At 38.1% G+C, this 26,094-nt stretch overlaps 1 pseudogene; it reads left to right on the forward strand.

Moving 5' to 3' along the window:
* The first annotated feature begins 395 nt into the window (after positions 1-395).
* LOC148846234 (uncharacterized) overlaps positions 396-26,094 on the forward strand; it is a 46,366-nt pseudogene continuing 20,667 nt past the window's right edge.

Here is a 26,094-nt window from a genome sequence, read left to right on the forward strand (position 1 = left end):
CCTGCTAGGAGCCTGCGGCCAGGATCTCAAACCGGTTCTCTAAGAATGAGGTATCGAGCTTCGAGGGCTGAGATGATGTGGGATTGGCGAGCTGGGGTCCTTTCGACCTGACCTCCCATGGTGAGGCCGGAGTGGTCGGCCTTTCCTGTTTGTTGCGGGAGGAGGCTTGGTTCCTTGGAGGGTTCCAGGGGGCTTTTCCTTGGTGGGAAAGGTGCTGCTCTTGACGATGGGACCTAGCCTGCTGTGAGGCTGGGTGCTGAGGAGGAAGTTGTGATTGCTAAAGCTAAGGTTACGGCAGCAGGGTAAATTGCTGCTGATACTGGTACTGAGAGACCTAGTGCAGCACATGCTATTGATAGACCTGAAACTGCTAAAACTGTTGCATTTGAGCCTGCATGGCCCACATGCACTACACCAAATCTTCCAACTGGTTCAGGCTGGCCATTGGGGCCACAACTGAGGGTTCAGAGAAGGTTGTTCTGACTGTGGTAGGGAGTGGAGCAATGATGGGTGCCCCAGCAAGAGGCATGTTCAAACTAGGGATCCCGTCCGCTGAGAGGGAGACGGTGAACTGTCCGACACAGTTATTGGGGAGCTTGGGCTGTTCCATGGAGTTATTCATCTCCGTGCTTCATCCGATGTTGCTAGAGGAAGCCATGAGCATTGAGTTTTTGGAGAGTAGAAAGATGTGAAAGTTTAGAGAAAGGCTTTTCGAAGCGTTTCCCACAGATGACACCAAATGATGTAGCACGATCCGATCACTCCTAGCTGGCACTCACGTGGCTCCTGGAAGGTACCTGAGATGAGGAAGAAGAATCCCTGGGGAGTTTACCAAGTGGGGATACTCAGATGCTTAAGTTAGTACTATGTAGGAGAAGCAAGAAGGAGACGAAGGCTAAGAGTGCAGATAGCGCGCTCTCACTATACTTGAGAGATTAGAGGTCTCAAGAAGTAGTTTCTCTTCTGCTCTGAGGGCTTTTATAAGGACATTTACGTCAGGTTGGGCATAACTGGTACCGGGCTCCTACCACAGCCGTTACCTGCTAGGGCTGCACAGGTGGCCGTTGTGGCGTACATCTTGCCCGGGTGAATGACACGTCTCTGGAGTGACAGGCACACCTTCGCCTGCTATGAGACATGGACATAGACTGCCAAAAGGACTGGGACTGCACCGTCAGTAAAGGATATGGCACAGTTTGACCGATATGGTCTGTCAGTCGGAAGCTTCCTGGGGCGTGCTCGTGCAGTTCATTCGTGAGCTATTCTGTAGCGAACTTGGAACACTCCAGGGTTACCCTTAGTAGAATTGGCCCTGGGGATGGCTTGTCTTCTTGGGAGCTCAGACGAACTAATGACTTTAGCTCACTTGCTAAAATTGCCTCAGAGTATCCCTTCAAAGGTAGCTTAGGGAGCCCAGGGTTCGTGTTGTGGTGAACTCCTTTCGCGAGCTACAATGTAGTGAGCTACTTTGTAGGCCCATCACTTGGTCGTACCAGGTTACAATGCTGAGTTGTCGCTCGTGCTGATTCAGTGTCCATGTGTCACCGTTTCATAGGTGGGGTCAAATCACCCTCCATCACTAGCTAAAAAGAAAAAGCAACCTATAGAATTATGATTTCAGTACTGAAGGTCAATGTACACAGATTTGAACTATAAAATTTTTATAAACTATTCAGAACTGAAAATCAACTACACTACCAAGACTAGAACAATAACCTAAGACTAAGTAAATTAGCAATATGAAATAAAACTACTTCTATCAAAGCAGCCAAGTAACCTATAGAACAACAACCAAGACTAACAAGACAAGCAACCTAAAGAATTCTATCAAATCAGCAATCTATCAACTCACATCTGAAATCCATAACAACCTATTGAGTTCTACCTACAAAACACAGGTCTGAATTCTATAATCAGCAAAGTAACCTATACTATCAAGAAACTACACTACCGAAAACAAGAATCAGCTATTTTTGTGTGTGCACAGATCTGATTTCTGATGTCAGCAATGAAAGTTAATGTGTACAGATCTGAACTACAATATTTTTATAGAGCATACAGAACAAAAATTCAGCTACAGTACCAAGACTAGAACAACAACAAAAAACTAAGCAAATAAGCAATAGGAAAGAAAACTACTAAGTCAGAAATCTATCAAGTCAGAAATCTATCAAATCAGAAATGAAATCTACCAATTCATATCTGAAATCTACCAATTCAGAAAAGTACCTTTAGAATCAAGAAGCTATACTACCAAAAACAAGAACAACAACCTAAACTAGATGCATTCGGCAAGGAGCAAGAAATCTGAAACTACTGAAACTAGCTACATTACTGAAACTAAAACAACAAAATAAGATAAATGTAATGAACAATAAGTAAAAACTGCTTCTATCAGTAGAGGAAGTTACTCTATCTATAGATCTGAACCTAATATACAGAAAAAAAAATCAGATTATCTGGTACAAAATTAGAAGCATTCGACAAGAAGAAAGATGTTACCTAAATCAGTAATGTAGGTTAGTGTTTGCAGATCTGAACTGTAATGTATAGAACTAAAGATCAGCTACACTATTGAACTAGAACAACAATCTATGTTAGAGACAATCGGGTATAAGAAATAAAACTACCTAAATCAACAATAGAGGTTAATGCACACAAATCTGAACTACAATCCACAGAGTTAGAAATCAGATTAACAGTGGCTTGAAGTTGCTTGAATCTCCTTTCGAATTCAGCTTCTCTTCTTGAAGTTACTTGAATCTCCTTCCTTCTCCTCTCTTGCGCCTATCACTCTCTCCTCCCTCCATGAATTCAACTCAAAGAGTTTTCTCCCCAAACGGGCTTGAATCACAAGGTGCTAAACCAAAGAAGGAGGTTTTTTTCCTTCAAAGAAACCTCCTTAAATAGTTTTTTCTTCAGCTCTCTAAGAATTCTAAAAGTTGTCACCACTAGCTTCTCTTGAACCTTTTAGAAGTTGTTGCCCCTAGTTTTTCTTGAACTTTCTATAAGTTGCCACCCCTAGCTTCTCTTAGGCTGCTCTTGAGTTGCTTTTGAACTACAAATGTGCCTCTTCCTTGCTGGACTGAATAGGCTCTCTTGGAAGGCTGCGCTACATGGGCCGAATGACCCTCTCTTGACCTCTCAGCTAAGCTTTTGTTCCAGCAAGGTTGAATTACCTTCAATTTAGCTCATTTTTCCTTGTTTTATGCTTTCATTCTCTTGAATTGGTTTCCCTTGAAGATTTCCTAAAATTAAACTGAATTGGGGTAAAACTCACAAAACTAGCATAAAAACCATGAATAAAGCCTCATAAAATATGTAAAATTTGTTCACAAATCAAAGTTGGGCTGTAGCCATACACATCAATCAGCCCAACACTTGTATACATGCAATGATAAGCCAAATAAAGTGAAAATCCCCTTAAGATCATTATTGTTTATTAGGTGAATTAAAAGAGGGATAGCAATGAGTTGAGGGAGACCACTGTATGTGTTAGTTTTTATTCTTATGAATGATCCAACTTAACACAATGCATGAGGTTAAGGGAGTTGAATATGACTTTCATCATTACCAGCCTTAACTAACTCCATATGTATGAGGCACTTCATTGCATTGTTAATGGTCATTCGAGCTAGTTCACATCCAAATTGTTAATGCATGAGATTCAACAATTGCAAAAGAATTGACTCCACTATTCCGAGCTGAATAGTAAAACTAGCAACTTGAAATATGAGTATTGTTATCTGACTCAATCCTGTGACCAGTGTGAGATGGAGCATAAAACACATTCACACCAAAAGAAAAAAAAGAAAAAGAAGAAAGAAGAAAACACCCCGTGTGAGATGGAGCATAAAATGCACCCACACCAAAAAATTGGGGAAAGAAAAGAAAAAAAAAATTGTGATGGTTAAGGTTTGAAGGAACAAAATGCAGTTGAACACTCAATGAGGTGTAGTGATAGATTTGAAACATAGCTCAAAGTGATGGTTAATTTTGGCGGTTAAGGAGATGATCTACATATTGATTGGGAGTGAAAGTTGGAACTTGATGAATCTCATATTCTCCCCTTCCTTGGCTTTTATGTATGTGATAATGGTAGTTCATAGGAATAGAGCAGAATACGTACACAAGTTTCCTGACCACTCAGTGCACTCTCCTCCTAAAAATTCATCCAGTAAATGGTGAGAATAAGGGGGGATGATCTATTTATGGCCGATGTCTTTGCTTGAGGACAAACAAAAGCTTAAGTGTGGGGGTATTTGATGAGTGCACAAATTATACATATTTTATGAGGCTTTATGCATGGTTTTTATGTTGGTTTGTGTGAGTTTTTTCCCCAATTTAGCTTAATTTCAGGAAATCATCAATGGAGAGTAGTTTAGAGAAAAGAAAGCAAAAAAACCAAGAAAGATGAGCTAACTTGGAGGTAATTCAGCCTAGTTGGAACAAAAACCCAACTGAGAGGGTAAGTGAGGGTCATTCGGCCCATGCAGCCCATGCTGCACTCTTTGGGAGATGCCCAAAGATAGATCCTAGCTACAACCTTCTAAGGGAGCCTATTCAGCCCAGAAAGGAGGAGGCCCATTTGCAGCTCAAGAGCAGCCCGAATTTCAGCCCAAGAGAAGTTAGGGGTGACAATTTCTAGAAATTTCAAGAGAAGACTAAGGGCAGCAAATTCTAGAAGGTTCAAGAGAGGCTAAGGGCGGTAGCTTCCAGAATTCTTGGAGAGCTGAAGGAAAAACTATTTAAGGAGGTTTCTTGGAAGAAAGTGTTAGACAGTTTTGTATGCCCTTAGTTTCAATCTGATTTGATGTACTTTTTTTATTTAGTGGAAATAAATAAAGTGCATGTTTGATTCATGTTGTTTGGTTTAATTCTGTGTAAAACCCTAAAACTGGACATTTATAGAGACTCATGTTAGTTTTAAATGTTCACAGCCGTTGGATAAGTCTGGGGAGATTTATCCTGCCAAGGCTGATACTGGTGTGCCACCAAGTGTTGGGATGGCCTGTCTCAGCCACCAGGGTAAGACCCGAGGCACATGCAGTATGGGATTACTTGAATCCTTGAACCGGACCAGATTTCCAGTATTGCCCTGGACCTTGGAGATAGATGGGCAAAACTGGAAAGTTACACCTGACCCCTAGACTCGATTATGACATTTCACTAGGTGTTGGATCAGGCTGCCTTTGATATGCCAATCAGTGAGATCCTTAGCGGGGATCAAAACCTAGGTATGTTGGGGCAGTTTGAGAATTCATTTGAGTGGGTGATCATAGTGACAGAATCAGCCACTTTGTCGGACAAAGGGTAATGATCGGGAATGCACTCTCTCTGATGGAAACCAAACTGCCGGCAGTTGATTTCAATCGTTGGAATTTTGTTTTGCAAAATTAATATATTTATATATATATATGTACGGTTTCAAATTGTTTGCAAATGGTTTTAGTTCCCGGGATCCATGTGAGAGGAGAGTGCGGCACTGTTCCTTGCAGCCGAGGGAGAGGTCCTCTCTTGTCGGGCAGTGCTTGATCATTAAGGGCTGAGAGGTTAAGTGTAAGACCATTGAGGATAATACCTGATGGGCTAATCTTGCACCTGCCCACAGTCCCTGGGTTTTTATAAGATGGCTTGGCCCATGGACCACTTAATGTAAGTGTTGGGCCCATAGGGTCCATATGATGGACTCAAGGGGTTCATTGAGTTTTTCAGTGAATTCGGCTGGACCTTGTTTTAGAGGTTGGGCCGAACCCATGTGGCTGGTGTGTAGATCAATGCTTGGGTCCCACGCCATACAAAGAATCCCAACTGGGCAACAGATTGGAAAGTAATTAGACACTGAACACTTAATGGGCCAAAAGCCCATTTCGAGGTGGGATGATATGATCACCCATCCATGGGGCGAATTTGAGATTAAAGTTAGTAAAAGGATTGGGCCTTTAGCCTTATCCACTCTTAGAGACCAAATTCAAATTAAATTTGAATCTGGTAACCTCCTGATAAGATCAGGAGTAAACTAACTCTATCTGCAGAAAGGATTAAGATTATCCCCTATCCAAATACTGATTTGGATTGGGATAACTCCTAATAAGGAGGTTTCTTAATCAAGAAGAAAGGAGGAGATTTAGAACCAAGAAAAAATCGCAAGATAGAAAATCTCTTGCGAATTGAGATCAGATCTCATACTCTCCAGAAAAAGAGAAAAAGTAGTTCAGCTTTTTTCGTTTTGGAGATCTCCTCCTGCCGCCGCCATCTGCCATTGCAAGATTAGATCTTTGCAGAAAAGAAAGTCAAGAAATCTGTTCTTGACATTGATGAACCTATAATTTATCTATATTTTATGAGGTTTTTGCATGAAATTTTATGCTGGTTTAATTAGATTTTTCCCTATTTTAGCTTGATTGCAAGAAAGATTTCAAGGGGAGCCAAATCAACAAAAAGAAGGCAAAAGCAAGAAAAGAAAACCCAAAATGTATCAAGTTCAGCCCGGCCCAGCCATGAGAGCAAGAGAATTTCATTCGAACCAAGAAGAGCAAGTGAAACTCTTTGGAAAATCCAAGGGAAGAAGCCTAGCAAGAAGAAAATTTCGGCCCAGCCCATTTTTAGCCCAAATAACAGCCTAGAGTGTAGCCCACTTGAGCTCAAAAGCAAGCTAAGTTGTAGCCCAAATAGCAGCCCAAAGGGAGCTAGGGGCGGCAACTCCTAGATGTTTCTTGAAGAGGAGGGAGCACTCTAGAAGGTTCATGAGGGGTGTAATACACCCAATTCTAGAGACTTCAAGAAGGGGCAATAGCCCCCTTGAAAAACTATATAAGGAGGCCTCTAGGAGGGGAGAGGTGTTCAATTGCTTGAGAGGAAGGCTCTCCCACTATTAGAGGTTCGGCCACCTTGAGAGAAGAGAAGAGAAGAAGGCTAGGCGCAAGGAAGAAGAAGAAGAAGGGCTGAAGGAAGTTCAAGACAAGCAAGCTAGAAGAAGAAGGTGAGTTCGAATTGAGGTTGTGATTCAAAGATCTTTTGTAATAAATCATTTGTAGTTTCATTCTCTTTTGATTTGAATTCAGTTTCTTAGTTATATTTTCTTTCTTCTTTCTCCTTGTTTCCATTCTTCCTTGATGTATTTCAGCTTGTAAAATTTCAGTTCAGCAATCTAATTCTTTTTTATTCATTCAAATGATCATGGATTGTACTTGAAGTTTCTTGAATAAGGGTGTTATTGCAGATCAATTCGGCCAACTAACCTTCAAAACTCAGATCTGAATTCTCAGATCTGAGATTGCAAGATCTGAATTGCTTGAAAGAGAATTCAGATCTGCAATTTTCAGATTGGGCGAATTAATCTACAGCTTGGAATTCCTAGAGTGCTTGAGAGAGACTCTAGGAATTCAGATCTACTATTCAAGAACTGAATTGAGTGCAAGGTTAGAGATAACTTGCACAATTCAGTTGATGATCAATTCAGATTTGAATTGATGCCTTAGAAGTGTTTGAAGAAATGCATGCATGGGGATTAGATTCTTGCTAGAGATAGAAGAACCGTCACTCATGCATAGGATGAACATGCGCTTGAGAGAGGCTGTTCATGACCTTGGGGTTTCACCAAACCAAGGATCAATCATGATTTATTCGAATGATCCAAATTGATAGATTGCTGAATTCTGAGATTGACATTTACTGCTTACTCTTCTAACCTGATTTGAAGGTAATTGGGCCAATGATTTAGATAGATTTTAATTTAGGATTTTTTTTAGCTTTCATTAAAGTTTTGATTTATTTGCTGATCAGATAAGAAGTGCTCAATTTAGTACTGGTAATTGTTTCCTAAATCCTCGTGGGAACGATACTTCACTCACTACTTTATTACTTGAACGGCTAGTGCACTTGCTATTGTCACAATGAGCCACACATCAAGTCTTTGGCGCCGTTGCCAGGGATTTATAGAAACAATATTAGGAAACATTGAGCATTCTTAGTCTGATCTCATTCAGCATTGCATTCATAGTTTGGTTAATTTGCTAACTTTTTCATTTCAGCTTGGATTGCAACTGCTGTACTACTGTAGTTATGTTTCTTCTTTTTTAAGTAGATTACTTTCTTTTTCTGGTTTTAGTTTCATTTTAATAAAGGCATATTTGATTTCTATTCAATCTTGGTGTTGTTCCCTTCAAAAAAAAAAAAAAAAAAAAAAAGAAAAAATTCACAAAAGCATGAGTTTTGCAGATCTGAGTTGCATTCGGCACTCAGATCAGCAGATTTCAGATCTGCAGCACTCAGCCAAAAAGAACTGCTTGTGTTTCAGACTTTATTATTCTTTTCTTTCATTACAAAAAGAAAAAATATATATATAAAATGAAAAAAAAAACAATTTGGTAGCAATAACTGAAGGTAAGGCAATTGAGAATTCAGATCCGAACTCAGACTTGAGTTCAGACCTGAATTCTACTATTGCAGAACTGCTCAGTTCAGATCTGAGTTCAGATGAAATCAGACCTGAACTGATACAAGTTTAAGGTGAATTGGGTGCCATCATCACCCCAATTCACCCTATGATAAATCCGACATACCCCAAAGGTAATTGGATAGCAAAGAATGAAAAAGAAAATTCAGATCTGAACTGATACTGATGTGTGGCTCATTGTGACACTAGCAAGTGCACTAGCCGTTCAAGTAATAAAGTAGTGAGTGAAGTATCGTTCCCACGAGGATTTAGGAAACAATTACCAATACTAAATTGAACATTTCTTATCTGATCAACAAATAAATCAAAACTCTAATGAAAGCTAAGAAATCCTAAATTAAAATCTATCTAAATCATTGGTCCAATTGCCTTCAATTCAGGTTAGAAGAGTAAGCAGTAAATGTCAATCTCAGAATTCAGCAATCTATCAATTTGGATCATTCGAATGAATCATGATTGAGCCTTGGTTTGGTGAAACCCCAAGGTCATGAACAGCCTCTCTCAAGCGCATGTTCATCCTATGCATGAGTGACGGTTCTTCTATCTCTAGCAAGAATCTAATCCCCATGCATGCATTTCTTCAAACACTTCTAAGGCATCAATTCAAATCTGAATTGATCACCAACTGAATTGTGCAAGTTATCTCTAACCTTGCACTCAATTCAGTTCTTGAATAGTAGATCTGAATTCCTAGAGTCTCTCTCAAGCACTCTAGGAATTCCAAGCTGTAGATTAATTCGCCCAATCTGAAATTTGCAGATCTGAATTCTCTTTCAAGCAATTCAGATCTTGCAATCTCAGATCTGAGAATTCAGATCTGAGTTTTGAAGGTTAATTGGCCGAATTGATCTGCAATCACACCCTTATTCAAGAAACTTCAAGTACAATGCATGATCATTTGAATGAATAAAAAAGAATTAGATTGCTGAACTGAAATTTTACAAGCTGAAATACATCAAGGAAGAATGGAAACAAGGAGAAAGAAGAAAGAACATATAACTAAGAAACTGAATTCAAATCAAAAGAGAATGAAACTACAAATGATTTATTACAAAAAATCTTTGAATCACAATCCCTCAATTCGAACTCACCTTCTTCTTCTAGCTTGCTTGTCTTGAACTTCCTTCAGCCCTTCTTCTTCTTCTTCCTTGCGCCTAGCCTTCTTCTCTTCTCTTCTCTCAAGGTGGCTGAACCTCTAAGAGTGGGAGAGCCTTTCTCTCAAGCAATTGAACAACTTTCTCCCCTCCTAGAGGCCTCCTTATATAGTTTTTCAAGGGGGCTCTTGCCCCTTCTTGAAGCCTCTAGAATGTGGTGTATTACACCCCTCATGAACCTTCTAGAGTGCTCCCTCCTTCTCTTCAAGAAACTCCTAGAAGTTGCCGCCCCTAGCTCCCTTTGGGCTGCTATTTGGGCTACAACTTAGCTTGCTTTTGAGCTCATGTGGGCTACACTCTAGGCTGTTATTTGGGCTAAAAATGGGCCTTCCTTGCTGGGCCGAATTCTCCTCATAGCTAGGCTTTATTTTCTGGGGTTTTCTCAAGGAATTCACTTGCTCTTTTTGGGCCGAAGTGCTCTCTCTTGCTTCCACGACCGGGCTGGACTGAAATTAGTCTTTTTGAACCTTCTTTTCTTGCCTTTTTCCTTCATTCTCTTGGATTGATTATCCCTGAACCTATTCTTAGCATTAAGCTAAATTAAGGCAAAAATTAATAAAACCGGCATAAAAATCCATGCTAAAGTCCTCAAAAATTATAGATAAATTGTAAGTTCATCAAATACCCCCACACTTAAGCATTTGCTTGTCCTCAAGCAAAGACATCAGCCATAAACTTAACATTCCCCCCTTCTGTTCTCACCATTTACCTGGTGAACTTTTTAAGATAGAAATGCATTGAGTAGTCGGGGAACTTTTGTAAGTGCTCAACTCTTATTCTTGTAAATGACCATTTAAGATATGTATCAGATCCGAGGAAAGGAGAATATGAATTTCCTCATAGTCTAGCCTTCACTCCTAATTCATATATAAATCAGCTCCTTAATTGTCAAGGTTAATAATCAAATTTCACTAAGTTTCACATCTGTAACTAAATCTCAATGAGAGTTCAACTTTAGAGTGCCCCTTTGAACCTCGGTTGTCACCACAATTACTTATTTCTAAGGGTGAGTGCATCTTATGCTCCTTCTCACCCTTTTCTTTTTTTTTTTTCTTTTTTTTTTTTTTTTTTTTTTCGGTGTGAGTGCATTTTATGCTCCATCTCACACTTTTCTCTCTCTTTTCTTTTCTTCTTGGTGTGAGTGCATCTTATGCTCCATCTCACCCTTTTCTTTTCTTTTTTTTTTTTTTTTTTTTTTTCGGTGTGAGTGCATTTTATGCTCCATCTCACACACTTTTCTCTCTCTTTTACTTTTCTTTTTTTTTTTTTTTTTGGTGTGAGTGCATCTTATGCTCCATCTCACACTGGTCACTTACTTGAGGTAGGTAAATAGGACTCATGTTCTGAGCTGCTAGTTTTACTATTCAGCTCAAAATAGCGGAGTCAATTTGGGCTTTTGTCCTTCTTTGCAATTATTGAACCTCAAGAATCAACACTTCAGATGTGCACTTAGCTTTCTTGACCATTAACAATGAAATCAAGGGCTTCCATACACATGAAGGAAGTTAGGGCTAGTCATGCTGAAAGGCATATTCAGCTCCCCTTTTCTCTTGCATATATCAAATTGGGTCATTCACAAGAATAAAAACTTAACAAGTACATCAGTCTCCCTCAACTCATTGAATTTCTTCTTAAAAAAAATCATCAAATAAATAGTAATGAACTTGAGGGGTTCCAGTCTTTTTTTGGGTTATGTCATTGCCTGCATATGTGTGTTGGGGTGCATGAGGTGCATGGTTTCAACCCCCATACCCTAGCCTCGGGCTCACTCCCCCACACTTAAGATGAACATTGTCCTCAATGTTCGTAGTGTTAGGCAGTAACAATAAAACTAGCAAGCGCATCATCAAGTAATAGGAGGTATTTAGAGGACTTCCCTGAAGATCATTCTTAAATTCTGCAATATGTTGTCGGTGGAAAACTTCTTCTGCTAGAAATCACTTGCAAACTAGAAGAGGAGATCAGTAGCTTTGTTCTAACTAAAAATAATTTAAACCAAATAATAAAAAGACTACTATACACAATTCCAAACAATGTAAATAATTTAACCAGTTTGTAATACACAACAGAAACTTACAAGGCCAAGAAGTTTGAATTCTATCTAACAAAATAAATAAATAAATAAAAAAAAACAAGATCAAAAGCCAATATAAATATCTCTTGGAATCTGATATGCAAGTGATAAACAAGTGATTTACAAGATTGAAACTAGCCTAGAAGTCTAAGAGTTCTTGAAATCAGCACACTACCAAAGTTATTTGATTTTTTTTTTTTTTTTTTTTTTTTTTTTTTTTTTTTTTTGGTTAGAACTTGACTTTTGAGAACAGTCACTTACAAAAACTCCAAACCTAATATCAATAAGTAGGTCTAAAATCTGTTGCAGTTAGGTCTGAAATAAGTTTGATCCCAAGAGCTTAAGACTTCTCTTTCAAGTCCCAACTTAAATGTCTTGTATGCCTCAGACCTGAAATCAGATCTGCAATTTTATAATGAAAGCAGCCTTGATTCAGATCTGAATACCATTACATCAAAAATATGAAGCTCTTTTTGGACCTCACAAACATTAGTCCTAATCCAATACAACCAATTCAGATTGGGTGCAAGTGATTTAAAAGATAACAAAACATCAAGTTCAAAGAAATTTCAGATCATGTACTCATACTGCCTCTGATTCTCATGCACTTCAGAACTGATTTTATCATTCATGGCTTAAATTTTCATCAATGAGGCAAGTCTGATGCATCAAATTGTGAATTGGGTGCTGTCACTACCCGAATTCACATCAAAATAAAGTGGGTTCAGGTCTGAGTTCAGATGAACTCAAATCTGAACCTAGCAGAATGCAGTCCTGCAACTGGCTGAACTCAGATCTGAACTTCAAATCTGAGTTTCAGATTTGAAAACTCACATGCTATTTTTTCATTGTTTTCTTTTTATTTTCTTTATCTATTTTTTTTTCTTTTTTTTTTTTTTATAAATCTAAAACAAAATACAGCAATGCAACCAAAATCTTTTTGGATGAGTGCAGGTCTGATTGATGAATGCAATTCAGATCTGAACTCATTTTAAATTTTTTTTTTTTTTTTCGGTTGAGTGCTGCAGTTCTGCTATAGTAGATCTGAGTGCCGAATGCAACTCAGATCTGCAACACTCATGATTTTGTGATTTTTTTTTTTTTAGAGGGTAATAACTTCATGATAGAAAGCAAAACAGGTCTCCTTTTATTAAAATTAAACTGAAACAAGGAAAATAAAGTAATCTACTAAAGAGATAAGAAGCATAACTACAGTAATACAGCAGTTGCATTCAAAGCAAAAATGAAAAATTAAGCAAATTAAACCAACTATGAATGCAATGCTGAAGAACTACATCTACCAGCTACACTAAATCAACAATCAAATATGAAGTAGGTCAACAATGGGAAAGAGAGCTAACTAGATCAGCAGTGGAGTTTCATGCTAATTGCTGTACTGTAGCAGCCCTGCTACAGCTCTGAATGCTAGTGGAATGCACTGCTGCTTTTATTGAATATGTGAGGCATCACAATTATTCAATCCAAACACACATCCTCACCAAATTTAGATTGGGTACAAGTGGGTAAAGCCAAGAATTCAGTCCACCCAGAATTCATAGAATGCTCTGTATCAGTTCAGTCCTCACATCATATCAACTGCATTTCAGATTTGAATTTCTCTCATTCTTTGCTATCCATTCACCCTTGAGGCAGGTTGGATGTATCCTAGGGTGGATTGGGGTAGTGATGGCACCCAATTCACCTCAAACTTGCATCGGTTCAGATCTGAGTTCAGAGGAATTCAGATCTGAACTGAGCAGATCTGTAACAGCAGAATTCAGATCTGAACTCAAGTCTGAGTTTGGATCTGAATTCTCAATTGCCTTACCTTCAGTTATTGCTACCAAATTGTTTTTGGGGAATAGCAGAAGTGCCCTAGGGTGAATTGGGGTGGTGATGACACCAAATTCCCCTCAAAATTTCATCAGTTCAGGTCTGAGTTCAGAGGAACTCAGATCTGAACTGTTGCAGATCTGCAATAGCAGAATTCAGATCTGAACTCAGATCTGAGTTCTGATCCGAATTCTCAATTGCTCCTCTGGTTGTTCAAAATATCTCCCCCCTTTTTTTTTTTTTATTTGTTTTTTTTTTCTTTTTGTAATGAAAGAAAAGAATAATAAAATCTGAAACACAAGCAAATCTTTTCGGTTGAGGGCTGCAGATCTGAAATCTGCTGATCTGAGTGCCGAATGCAACTCAGATCTGCAACACTCATGTTTTTTGTGAAATTTTTTTTCTTTTTTTTTTCTTTTTGAAGGGAACAACATCAAGATTGAATAGAAATCAAATATGCCTTTATTAAAATGAAACTGAAACCAGAAAAAGAGAGTAATCTACTTAAGAAAGAAGAAACATAACTACATGAGTACAGCAGTTGCAGTCCAAGCTGAAATAAAAAAATTAGCAAATTAACCCAACTATGAATGCAATGCTGAATGAGATCAGATTAAGAATGCTCAATGTTTCCTAATATTGCTTCTCTAAATCCCCGGCAACGGCGCCAAAAACTTGATGTGTGGCTCATTGTGACACTAGCAAGTGCACTAGCCGTTCAAGTAATAAAGTAGTGAGTGAAGTATCGTTCCCACGAGGATTTAAGAAACAATTACCAATACTAAATTGAACATTTCTTATCTGATCAACAAATAAATCAAAACTCTAATGAAAGCTAAGAAATCCTAAATTAAAATCTATCTAAATCATTGGTCCAATTGCCTTCAATTCAGGTTAGAAGAGTAAGCAGTAAATGTCAATCTCAGAATTCAGCAATCTATCAATTTGGATCATTCGAATGAATCATGATTGAGCCTTGGTTTGGTGAAACCCCAAGGTCATGAACAACCTCTCTCAAGCGCATGTTCATCCTATGCATGAGTGACGGTTCTTCTATCTCTAGCAAGAATCTAATCCCCATGCATGCATTTCTTCAAACACTTCTAAGGCATCAATTCAAATCTGAATTGATCACCAACTGAATTGTGCAAGTTATCTCTAACCTTGCACTCAATTCAGTTCTTGAATAGTAGATCTGAATTCCTAGAGTCTCTCTCAAGCACTCTAGGAATTCCAAGCTGTAGATTAATTCGCCCAATCTGAAATTTGCAGATCTGAATTCTCTTTCAAGCAATTCAGATCTTGCAATCTCAGATCTGAGAATTCAGATCTGAGTTTTGAAGGTTAGTTGGCCGAATTGATCTGCAATCACACCCTTATTCAAGAAACTTCAAGTACAATGCATGATCATTTGAATGAATCAAAAAGAATTAGATTGCTGAACTGAAATTTTACAAGCTGAAATACATCAAGGAAGAATGGAAACAAGGAGAAAGAAGAAAGAACATATAACTAAGAAACTGAATTCAAATCAAAAGAGAATGAAACTACAAATGATTTATTACAAAAAATCTTTGAATCACAATCCCTCAATTCGAACTCACCTTCTTCTTCTAGCTTGCTTGTCTTGAACTTCCTTCAGCCCTTCTTCTTCTTCTTCCTTGCGCCTAGCCTTCTTCTCTTCTCTTCTCTCAAGGTGGCTGAACCTCTAAGAGTGGGAGAGCCTTTCTCTCAAGCAATTGAACAACTTTCTCCCCTCCTAGAGGCCTCCTTATATAGTTTTTCAAGGGGGCTCTTGCCCCTTCTTGAAGCCTCTAGAATGGGGTGTATTACACCCCTCATGAACCTTCTAGAGTGCTCCCTCCTTCTCTTCAAGAAACTCCTAGAAGTTGCCGCCCCTAGCTCCCTTTGGGCTGCTATTTGGGCTACAACTTAGCTTGCTTTTGAGCTCATGTGGGCTACACTCTAGGCTGTTATTTGGGCTAAAAATGGGCCTTCCTTGCTGGGCCGAATTCTCCTCATAGCTAGGCTTTATTTTCTGGGGTTTTCTCAAGGAATTCACTTGCTCTTTTTGGGCCGAAGTGCTCTCTCTTGCTTCCACGACCGGGCTGGACTGAAATTAGTCTTTTTGAACCTTCTTTTCTTGCCTTTTTCCTTCATTCTCTTGGATTGATTATCCCTGAACCTATTCTTAGCATTAAGCTAAATTAAGGCAAAAATTAATAAAACCGGCATAAAAATCCATGCTAAAGTCCTCAAAAATTATAGATAAATTGTAAGTTCATCAAATACCCCCACACTTAAGCATTTGCTTGTCCTCAAGCAAAGACATCAGCCATAAACTTAACATTCCCCCCTTCTGTTCTCACCATTTACCTGGTGAACTTTTTAAGATAGAAATGCATTGAGTAGTCGGGGAACTTTTGTAAGTGCTCAACTCTTATTCTTGTAAATGACCATTTAAGATATGTATCAGATCCGAGGAAAGGAGAATATGAATTTCCTCATAGTCTAGCCTTCACTCCTAATTCATATATAAATCAGCTCCTTAATTGTCAAGGTTAATAATCAAATTTCACTAAGTTTCACATCTGTAACTAAATCTCAATGAGAGTTCAACTTTAGAGTGCCCCTTTGAACCTCGGTTGTCACCACAATTACTTATTTCTAAGGGTGAGTGCATCTTATGCTCCTTCTCACCCTTTTCTTTTTTTTTTTTCTTTTTTTTTTTTTTTTTTTTTTCGGTGTGAGTGCATTTTATGCTCCATCTCACACTTTTCTCTCTCTTTTCTTTTCTTCTTGGTGTGAGTGCATCTTATGCTCCATCTCACCCTTTTCTTTTCTTTTTTTTTTTTTTTTTTTTTTCGGTGTGAGTGCATTTTATGCTCCATCTCACACACTTTTCTCTCTCTTTTACTTTTCTTTTTTTTTTTTTTTTTGGTGTGAGTGCATCTTATGCTCCATCTCACACTGGTCACTTACTTGAGGTAGGTAAATAGGACTCATGTTCTGAGCTGCTAGTTTTACTATTCAGCTCAAAATAGCGGAGTCAATTTGGGCTTTTGTCCTTCTTTGCAATTATTGAACCTCAAGAATCAACACTTCAGATGTGCACTTAGCTTTCTTGACCATTAACAATGAAATCAAGGGCTTCCATACACATGAAGGAAGTTAGGGCTAGTCATGCTGAAAGGCATATTCAGCTCCCCTTTTCTCTTGCATATATCAAATTGGGTCATTCACAAGAATAAAAACTTAACAAGTACATCAGTCTCCCTCAACTCATTGAATTTCTTCTTAAAAAAAATCATCAAATAAATAGTAATGAACTTGAGGGTTTCCAGTCTTTTTTTGGGTTATGTCATTGCCTGCATATGTGTGTTGGGGTGCATGAGGTGCATGGTTTCAACCCCCATACCCTAGCCTCGGGCTCACTCCCCCACACTTAAGATGAACATTGTCCTCAATGTTCGTAGTGTTAGGCAGTAACAATAAAACTAGCAAGCGCATCATCAAGTAATAGGAGGTATTTAGAGGACTTCCCTGAAGATCATTCTTAAATTCTGCAATATGTTGTCGGTGGAAAACTTCTTCTGCTAGAAATCACTTGCAAACTAGAAGAGGAGATCAGTAGCTTTGTTCTAACTAAAAATAATTTAAACCAAATAATAAAAAGACTACTATACACAATTCCAAACAATGTAAATAATTTAACCAGTTTGTAATACACAACAGAAACTTACAAGGCCAAGAAGTTTGAATTCTATCTAACAAAATAAATAAATAAATAAAAAAAAACAAGATCAAAAGCCAATATAAATATCTCTTGGAATCTGATATGCAAGTGATAAACAAGTGATTTACAAGATTGAAACTAGCCTAGAAGTCTAAGAGTTCTTGAAATCAGCACACTACCAAAGTTATTTGATTTTTTTTTTTTTTTTTTTTTTTTTGGTTAGAACTTGACTTTTGAGAACAGTCACTTACAAAAACTCCAAACCTAATATCAATAAGTAGGTCTAAAATCTGTTGCAGTTAGGTCTGAAATAAGTTTGATCCCAAGAGCTTAAGACTTCTCTTTCAAGTCCCAACTTAAATGTCTTGTATGCCTCAGACCTGAAATCAGATCTGCAATTTTATAATGAAAGCAGCCTTGATTCAGATCTGAATACCATTACATCAAAAATATGAAGCTCTTTTTGGACCTCACAAACATTAGTCCTAATCCAATACAACCAATTCAGATTGGGTGCAAGTGATTTAAAAGATAACAAAACATCAAGTTCAAAGAAATTTCAGATCATGTACTCATACTGCCTCTGATTCTCATGCACTTCAGAACTGATTTTATCATTCATGGCTTAAATTTTCATCAATGAGGCAAGTCTGATGCATCAAATTGTGAATTGGGTGCTGTCACTACCCGAATTCACATCAAAATAAAGTGGGTTCAAGTCTGAGTTCAGATGAACTCAAATCTGAACCTAGCAGAATGCAGTCCTGCAACTGGCTGAACTCAGATCTGAACTTCAAATCTGAGTTTCAGATTTGAAAACTCACATGCTATTTTTTCATTGTTTTCTTTTTATTTTCTTTATCTATTTTTTTTTCTTTTTTTTTTTTTTATAAATCTAAAACAAAATACAGCAATGCAACCAAAATCTTTTTGGATGAGTGCAGGTCTGATTGATGAATGCAATTCAGATCTGAACTCATTTTAAATTTTTTTTTTTTTTTTCGGTTGAGTGCTGCAGTTCTGCTATAGTAGATCTGAGTGCCGAATGCAACTCAGATCTGCAACACTCATGATTTTGTGATTTTTTTTTTTTTAGAGGGTAATAACTTCATGATAGAAAGCAAAACAGGTCTCCTTTTATTAAAATTAAACTGAAACAAGGAAAATAAAGTAATCTACTAAAGAGATAAGAAGCATAACTACAGTAATACAGCAGTTGCATTCAAAGCAAAAATGAAAAATTAAGCAAATTAAACCAACTATGAATGCAATGCTGAAGAACTACATCTACCAGCTACACTAAATCAACAATCAAATATGAAGTAGGTCAACAATGGGAAAGAGAGCTAACTAGATCAGCAGTGGAGTTTCATGCTAATTGCTGTACTGTAGCAGCCCTGCTACAGCTCTGAATGCTAGTGGAATGCACTGCTGCTTTTATTGAATATGTGAGGCATCACAATTATTCAATCCAAACACACATCCTCACCAAATTTAGATTGGGTACAAGTGGGTAAAGCCAAGAATTCAGTCCACCCAGAATTCATAGAATGCTCTGTATCAGTTCAGTCCTCACATCATATCAACTGCATTTCAGATTTGAATTTCTCTCATTCTTTGCTATCCATTCACCCTTGAGGCAGGTTGGATGTATCCTAGGGTGGATTGGGGTAGTGATGGCACCCAATTCACCTCAAACTTGCATCGGTTCAGATCTGAGTTCAGAGGAATTCAGATCTGAACTGAGCAGATCTGTAACAGCAGAATTCAGATCTGAACTCAAGTCTGAGTTTGGATCTGAATTCTCAATTGCCTTACCTTCAGTTATTGCTACCAAATTGTTTTTGGGGAATAGCAGAAGTGCCCTAGGGTGAATTGGGGTGGTGATGACACCAAATTCCCCTCAAAATTTCATCAGTTCAGGTCTGAGTTCAGAGGAACTCAGATCTGAACTGTTGCAGATCTGCAATAGCAGAATTCAGATCTGAACTCAGATCTGAGTTCTGATCCGAATTCTCAATTGCTCCTCTGGTTGTTCAAAATATCTCCCCCCTTTTTTTTTTTTTATTTGTTTTTTTTTTCTTTTTGTAATGAAAGAAAAGAATAATAAAATCTGAAACACAAGCAAATCTTTTCGGTTGAGGGCTGCAGATCTGAAATCTGCTGATCTGAGTGCCGAATGCAACTCAGATCTGCAACACTCATGTTTTTTGTGAAATTTTTTTTCTTTTTTTTTTTCTTTTTGAAGGGAACAACATCAAGATTGAATAGAAATCAAATATGCCTTTATTAAAATGAAACTGAAACCAGAAAAAGAGAGTAATCTACTTAAGAAAGAAGCAACATAACTACATGAGTACAGCAGTTGCAGTCCAAGCTGAAATAAAAAAATTAGCAAATTAACCCAACTATGAATGCAATGCTGAATGAGATCAGATTAAGAATGCTCAATGTTTCCTAATATTGCTTCTCTAAATCCCCGGCAACGGCGCCAAAAACTTGATGTGTGGCTCATTGTGACACTAGCAAGTGCACTAGCCGTTCAAGTAATAAAGTAGTGAGTGAAGTATCGTTCCCACGAGGATTTAAGAAACAATTACCAATACTAAATTGAACATTTCTTATCTGATCAACAAATAAATCAAAACTCTAATGAAAGCTAAGAAATCCTAAATTAAAATCTATCTAAATCATTGGTCCAATTGCCTTCAATTCAGGTTAGAAGAGTAAGCAGTAAATGTCAATCTCAGAATTCAGCAATCTATCAATTTGGATCATTCGAATGAATCATGATTGAGCCTTGGTTTGGTGAAACCCCAAGGTGATGAACAACCTCTCTCAAGCGCATGTTCATCCTATGCATGAGTGACGGTTCTTCTATCTCTAGCAAGAATCTAATCCCCATGCATGCATTTCTTCAAACACTTCTAAGGCATCAATTCAAATCTGAATTGATCACCAACTGAATTGTGCAAGTTATATCTAACCTTGCACTCAATTCAGTTCTTGAATAGTAGATCTGAATTCCTAGAGTCTCTCTCAAGCACTCTAGGAATTCCAAGCTGTAGATTAATTCGCCCAATCTGAAATTTGCAGATCTGAATTCTCTTTCAAGCAATTCAGATCTTGCAATCTCAGATCTGAGAATTCAGATCTGAGTTTTGAAGGTTAGTTGGCCGAATTGATCTGCAATCACACCCTTATTCAAGAAACTTCAAGTACAATGCATGATCATTTGAATGAATCAAAAAGAATTAGATTGCTGAACTGAAATTTTACAAGCTGAAATACATCAAGGAAGAATGGAAACAAGGAGAAAGAAGAAAGAACATATAACTAAGAAACTGAATTCAAATCAAAAGAGAATGAAACTACAAATGATTTATTACAAAAAATCTTTGAATCACAATCCCTCAATTCGAACTCACCTTCTTCTTCTAGCTTGCTTGTCTTGAACTTCCTTCAGCCCTTCTTCTTCTTCTTCCTTGCGCCTAGCCTTCTTCTCTTCTCTTCTCTCAAGGTGGCTGAACCTCTAAGAGTGGGAGAGCCTTTCTCTCAAGCAATTGAACAACTTTCTCCCCTCCTAGAGGCCTCCTTATATAGTTTTTCAAGGGGGCTCTTGCCCCTTCTTGAAGCCTCTAGAATGGGGTGTATTACACCCCTCATGAACCTTCTAGAGTGCTCCCTCCTTCTCTTCAAGAAACTCCTAGAAGTTGCCGCCCCTAGCTCCCTTTGGGCTGCTATTTGGGCTACAACTTAGCTTGCTTTTGAGCTCATGTGGGCTACACTCTAGGCTGTTATTTGGGCTAAAAATGGGCCTTCCTTGCTGGGCCGAATTCTCCTCATAGCTAGGCTTTATTTTCTGGGGTTTTCTCAAGGAATTCACTTGCTCTTTTTGGGCCGAAGTGCTCTCTCTTGCTTCCACGACCGGGCTGGACTGAAATTGGTCTTTTTGAACCTTCTTTTCTTGCCTTTTTCCTTCATTCTCTTGGATTGATTATCCCTGAACCTATTCTTAGCATTAAGCTAAATTAAGGCAAAAATTAATAAAACCGGCATAAAAATCCATGCTAAAGTCCTCAAAAATTATAGATAAATTGTAAGTTCATCAGATACAGATCTGAACTATAGTTGAGGACTGAACTGATACAGAGCACATTTTTGGATTTTGGGTGACTTGAACATTTGCTTTATCCACTTGTAACCGAGCTACATTAGCTAAGGAGGTGTATGTTTGGATTGAATAATTGTTATGCCTCAGATATTTAAGAAAAATTAGCACTTTCCAAGTATTTCTATTAGCATTCAGATCTGTAGCAGGGCTGCTATAGTGCAACAGTTAGCAGACCTGATTTCAGATTTCTACAAAAGTTGTATGGACCGAATAGCAAGTGTTTGATATGCATCAGCTATACAGGTTTGAGCTTCAATTGTAGAGCTTAAAATCCTTAACCCAAGCCTAACTCAGGACTGGTTTTAGTTTATTTCAGATCCTTTTAAATTATTTTTCAGATCAGATCTGATTTCAGCCCTAAAGCATCACAGACTTGATTCCAACCTTAATGGATGTATATTGTAGTGTATACCAATGAGTGTGTATGAGGTATACAGCTCAGATCTGAATTATTATTTGTTAATTTCTCTGGACTAACAATACCAAAGACTTGTAGATCTGAACTCAACTAAATTGGGTCTGAATTCAGATGTTGCAATCGATGGATGTAGATAAAGGAACCTTGAATAAGATGATTGGTTTAAATCTGCTTTTAGTATAACCGGCTTCATTTATTCATGATAGGATGTAGGTTTTTGTATTCCAATAATTCACTTTACATTTTCAGTGTGATAGGATTAGTTATTTATTTTCTTTTGTGAATATTGGCATTTTTATTGCTTTGACTATAACAGTTTATGACAAGCAAACCTGAACTGGAAGAGATCCTTTACGACCTGGAGATTGAACGGACTCTCCGTGTCCGTTTGAGAGCTGCTAGGCAAGTCAGACAAGAAGCACAAGAAATGGCTGAAAAAAGAACTATGATGGATTATGCCAAGCCCACCCTCACCGGGACTGTCTCCAGCATTATCAGGCCAACTATTGCTGCCAATAACTTCAAAATTAAACCGGCCATAATCCAAATGATACAAAATACGGTTCAGTTTTGTGGTATTGCCCATGAGGATCCGAATGCCCATATTGCTAACTTCTTGGAAATCTGTGACACCTTCAAACACAATGGGGTAAGTGATGATGCCATCCGACTGAGGTTATTCCCATTTTCTTTGAAGGATAAAGCCAAAGCTTTGTTGAACTCATTATCGGTGATGTGTGGCTCATTGTGACACTAGCAAGTGCACTAGCCGTTCAAGTAATAAAGTAGTGAGTGAAGTATCGTTCCCACGAGGATTTAGGAAACAATTACCAATACTAAATTGAGCACTTCTTATCTGATCAACAAATAAATCAAAACTCTAATGAAAGCTAAGAAATCCTAAATTAAAATCTATCTAAATTATTGGCCCAATTGCCTTCAAATCAGGTTAGAAGAGTAAGCAGTAAATGTCAATCTCAGAATTCAGCAATCTATCAATTTAGATCATTCGAATAAATCATGATTGAGCCTTGGTTTGGTGAAACCCCAAGGTCATGAACAGCCTCTCTCAAGCGCATGTTCATCCTATGCATGAGTGACGGTTCTTCTATCTCTAGCAAGAATCTAATCCCCATGCATGCATTTCTTCAAACACTTCTAAGGCATCAATTCAAATCTGAATTGATCACCAACTGAATTATGCAAGTTATCTCTAACCTTGCACTCAATTCAATTCTTGAATAGTAGATCTGAATTCCTAGAGTCTCTCTCAAGCACTCTAGGAATTCCAAGCTGTAGATTAATTCGCCCAATCTGAAAATTGCAGATCTGAATTCTCTTTCAAGCAATTCAGATCTTGCAATCTCAGATCTGAGAATTCAGATCTGAGTTTTGAAGGTTAGTTGGCCAAATTGATCTGCAATAACACCCTTATTCAAGAAACTTCAAGTACAATCCATGATCATTTGAATGAATCAAAAAGAATTAGATTGCTGAACTGAAATTTTACAAACTGAAATACATCAAGGAAGAATGGAAACAAGGAGAAAGAAGAAAGAAAATATAACTAAAAACTGAATTCAAATCAAAAGAGAATGAAAGTACAAATGATTTATTACAAAAGATCTTTGAATTACAAACCCTCAATTCGAACTCACCTTCTTCTTCTAGCTTGCTTGTCTTGAACTTCCTTCAGCCCTTCTTCTTCTTCTTCCTTGCGCCTAGCCTTCTTCTCTTCTCTTCTCTCAAGGTGGCCGAACCTCTAAGAGTGGGAGAGCCTTCCTCTCAAGCAATTGAACAACTTTCTCCCCTCCTAGAGGCCTCCTTATATAGTTTTTCAAAGGGGCTATTGCCCCTTCTTGAAGCCTCTAGAATGGGGTGTATTACACCCCTCATGAACCTTCTAGAGTGCTCCCTCCTTCTCTTCAAGAAACTTCTAGGAGTTGCCGCCCCTAGCTCCCTTTGGGCTGCTATTTGGGCTACAACTTAGCTTGCTTTTGAGCTCAAATGGGCTACACTCTAGGCTGTTATTTGGGCTAAAAATGGGCTGGGCTGAAATTTCCTTCTTTCTAGGCTTCTTCCCTTGGATTTTTCAAAGAGTTTCACTTGCTCTTCTTGGGCCGAAGTGCTCTCTCTTGCTTCCACGACCGGGCTGGACTGAAATTGGTCTTTTTGAACCTTCTTTTCTTGCCTTTTTCCTTCCTTTTCTTGGATTGATTATCCCTGAACTTATTCTTAGCATTAAGCTAAATTAAGGCAAAAATTAATAAAACCGGCATAAAAATCCATGCAAAAACCTCATAAAAATATAGATAAATTGTAGGTTCATCAAATACCCCCACACTTAAGCTTTTGCTTGTCCTCAAGCAAAGACATCAACCAGAAACTTAACATTCCACCCTTCTGTTCTCACCATTTACCTGGTGAACTTTTTAAGATAGAAATGCATTGAGTAGTCGGGGAACTTTTGTAAGTGCTCAACTCTTATTCTTGTAAATTACCATTTAAGATATGTATCAGATCCGAGGAAAGGAGAATATGAGTTTCACCATAGTCTAGCCTTCACTCCTAATTCATATATAAATCAGCTCCTTAATTGTCAAAGTTAATAATCAAATTTCACTAAGTTTCACATCTGTAACTAAATCTCTATGAGAGTTCAACTTTAGAGTGCCCCTTTGAACCTCGGTTGTCACCACAATTACTTATTTCTAAGGGTGAGTGCATCTTATGCTCCATCTCACCCTTTTCTTCTTCTTTTTTTTTTTTTTTTTTTTTTTTTTTTTTTTTTCGGTGTGAGTGCATTTTATGCTCCATCTCACACACTTTTCTTTTTTTTTTTTTTTTTTTTTTTGGTGTGAGTGCATCTTATGCTCCATCTCACACTGGTCACTTGCTTGAGGTAGGTAAATAGGACTCATGTTCTAAGCTGCTAGTTTTACTATTCAGCTCAGAATAGCAGAGTCAATTTGGGCTTTTGTCCTTCTTTGCAATTATTGAACCTCAAGAATCAGCACTTCAGATGTGCACTTAGCTTTCTTGACCATTAACAATGAAATCAAGGGCTTCCATACACATGAAGGAAGTTAGGGCAAGTCATGCTGAAAAGCATATTCAGCTCCCCTTTTCTCATGCATATATCAAATTGGGTCATTCACAAGAATAAAAACTTAACAAGTACATCAGTCTCCCTCAACTCATTGAGTTCCTTCTTAAAAAAAATCATCAAATAAATAGTAATGAACTTGAGGGGTTCCAGTCTTTTTTTGGTTATGTCATTGCCTGCATATGTGTGTTGGGGTGCATGGTTTCAGCCCCCATACCCTAGCCTTGGGCTCACTCCCCCACACTTAAGATGAACATTGTCCTCAATGTTCGTAGTGTTAGGCAGTAAAAACTAGCAAGAGCATCATCAAGTAATAGGAGGTATTTAGAGGACTTCCCTGAAGATCATTCTTAAATTCTGCAATATGTTGTCGGTGGAAAACTTCTTCTGCTAGAAATCACTTGCAAACTAGAAGAGGAGATCAGTATCTTTATTCAATTAAATTCTAAGAAAAACTAACTAAACTTAAATGCTATGAAAAATAAAAACAAAAAGCAAGTAAGACAGTTTATGACTAAGTATCTGAATTGGGAATTCTCCCAACAGCCTCTTGTTCCCTTGTGTTTACCATGGGGTTACTAGGTAAGGTACCCGGAGCCCTTTCTGAAATCATCTGTGCCAGCTGCCCAACCTGAGTTTCCAAGTTCCTTATCGATGTTTCGTTTTTCTGAAATCTATTTTCCGCACTAGCTATGAACTTGGTCATTAGCTCCTCCAAGTTAGATTTCAGTTCTGGCTGATAGAAGTTTTGGTGGAAAGGCTTAGGTGCATGCTGATTCAGGTGGCCTCTCCATCCGGGGTTATGGGCATGATGGTACTGATTTCCTGGCTGTCTTGTAAAGTTGCCAACAAAGTCTACTTGTTCTGTGGACTGAAAAGTCTGACTGCCAACTTGGAATTCAGTGCTATCATGGCCTCCCCCACACTTATCATACTGTACATGCATAGCTGCCATCTGCATCTCATCAAATTTTTTGCTAAGTGCTCCTATTTGTGCAGAGAGAGCTGTGTATGTATCCACATTATGAAGGCCATGCTGCTTTCTAACTGGTGTCCTTTCTGAATGCCATTGGTAGTTATTGGCTGCCATCTCCTCGATGAGTGCATGGGCAACCTCGGGAGTCTTATTGTTTATGGAGCC

This window comes from Nelumbo lutea, chromosome 7 (genome assembly GCF_056320005.1).
Source record: "Nelumbo lutea isolate HS-2025 chromosome 7, American lotus-T2T, whole genome shotgun sequence".
Lineage (NCBI taxonomy): Eukaryota > Viridiplantae > Streptophyta > Magnoliopsida > Proteales > Nelumbonaceae > Nelumbo > Nelumbo lutea.